We start from the raw sequence: 1,884 nt of genomic DNA on the forward strand, positions 1-1,884 counted from the left end.
TCTCTCTCTCTCTCCCCCCCCCCACACACACACACCGCCTCCTTATCTTACTCATCCCTTGGTGACGTACGTTTCCGAGGAGTGATCCTCTTCGGCGACCAGGAAGTGATGAGTATGCGCCGGTTATTCACAAAGCGGGGCGCGTCAGCGTCAAATCCTTTGCGTCGTCACTCGGAGCTCGAACTGAACTCATCAATGAAGTTCACTTATTCACTTCACTTTTGGGGTGCAGCAGTCGTATCCACGGCAGGTCACATCTTCACTTCACACAATCACGCACAAACACATTCTCACACACACAAACACGCGGACGCGACCAGCGGTGGACGCACACTGACGCGAGGCGACGCCGTCGCGACGCCAAACAGCTGAGCTGCGAGAGAGAGGCAACGCCGCGTCACGCGTCTCTCCTCCCTCCCCCTTTCTCCTTTCGTCCGTCCCTCTTTCTCCCTCTCCCTCTCTCCGCTTTTCGCGAGCAGACTCGCGGAGGCCTGGGCCGCGGCGCGCACGGTGCGCTCGGGTGGACGGCTGTGAGCAGACTGAAGTGAACTGTAAGCCGGGCCGAGGCGGGCCGGGACGGGCATGTTACTGGGGCGCGCCCGGCTCGGCTCCGCCCGGCCCGGCTGCGCTCGGCTGGGCTCGGCTCGGCGAGAGGTGAGCGGGGTGAGAGGGTGACGGCGGCGGGCGGGCAGCTGGCCCGGGGGAGGGAAGGGAAGGGTCGACGGCGGAAGAGGCCAGCCTAACCTCACTGTCGCGAACATTAGAGCCGACCCCATGTGCCTCGGAGGAGGACAAAAATTGGGAAAGGGGGAGTGGAGGGGGGATGAAATGGTATGGATAATAACCCAGTTGAAATGAATCGATTGAAATATAGACCTTTTTTGCCTTTTTTCGTGGGTTGTGACCTGCTGCCCACCTGGCATTCAACTCGACATCAGCAAAATAGTGTATGGCAAATATTTTCCTGGTCTGACTTTTTTCAAGTGTCGTGGCAGATGTTGGTGGTCTTCGCTCCGCGCACGCCGCGGGCCGTGTGCAGCCGGCGGCGCCCTGGTGGACCAGCGTCGCGAGCGAGATAGTGAGGGTGGGGAGGGGGCGGGCGAGCGAGCGAGTGAAAGTGTCGCGCCAGAACGGGTTCCCGTTCGGACAGACCTGACCGCGATCGTCATCATCTCCCTCGAAGTCATTCAATAATCCCGAAATTAAAAATAAGAAAAACCGCGCGGTTGGGGCCGGCGGAGGGCGAGGCGTCCTGTTGTGTTCCCACGCCTGAGACACGGCAAGACAATGAGATTGAATGGGGCAGGCTTCAGCCCCGGCGTGGTGCGGCGCGGCGGGGTGAACGAACCGCGCGAATAACACTCGGCCAGTGCAGTCACTGTTTTGGTCTCGGCCAACCGGCGGTCCGCGAGTCACGCCACGCGGTGACAGCAGGGCCGCACAGAGAAATACTATTAGCCATTTTGTACATACCTTACGTGATATGCAGAACTAACGTAAGAGATTTTAGCGATATATGTGCGAATTCTTGTATGACTTAAGAAAAATGTATTCGTCAGTTTATAAGAATTTTGTACGTGAGTTCTCATGCATCCAGATAGACCTACGAAACTATGTAAATATTTAGAGTTGCGCGTTTTTCGGGAGGGAAATAACAATCACAAAAAGTAAGGGGTAGAGGGGGGCGAGGTACGTTGCAGGTCGGACGGCGGGAGCCTGCCGCTGAGGTAAGACGGTGCCACCGGCTCGGGGCGTCAGTGCCTCCACCGCCCCCACTCCGCGGCAGCAGCAAAGAGCTTGTATAGTAAGTATAGAGGGAGCAGGTCCCCCGCCAGCGCCATCCGGAGAAACCTCAGCCACAACTGCAACACTGCCGCCGCGCCC

General features: G+C 58.4%; 1 protein-coding gene across 6 annotated transcripts in view; it reads right to left on the reverse strand.

Annotated features, from left to right (window-relative positions):
- LOC113212574 (serine-rich adhesin for platelets) overlaps window positions 1-1,884 on the reverse strand; it is a 39,241-nt gene that overhangs the window by 15,183 nt on the left and 22,174 nt on the right. The window contains exon 1 of one of the 6 annotated variants that reach the window (XM_026431332.2): window positions 71-545. The exons of the other annotated variants lie outside the window; for them this stretch is intronic. The gene's annotated coding sequence lies outside the window, so the exon portion shown is untranslated. Of the gene's footprint in view, window positions 1-70; window positions 546-1,884 lie in introns of those variants that run through there. 6 annotated transcript variants of the gene reach the window in all.

This window comes from Frankliniella occidentalis, unplaced genomic scaffold, assembly GCF_000697945.3.
Source record: "Frankliniella occidentalis isolate FOCC.00 unplaced genomic scaffold, Focc_3.1 Scaffold87, whole genome shotgun sequence".
NCBI lineage: Eukaryota > Metazoa > Arthropoda > Insecta > Thysanoptera > Thripidae > Frankliniella > Frankliniella occidentalis.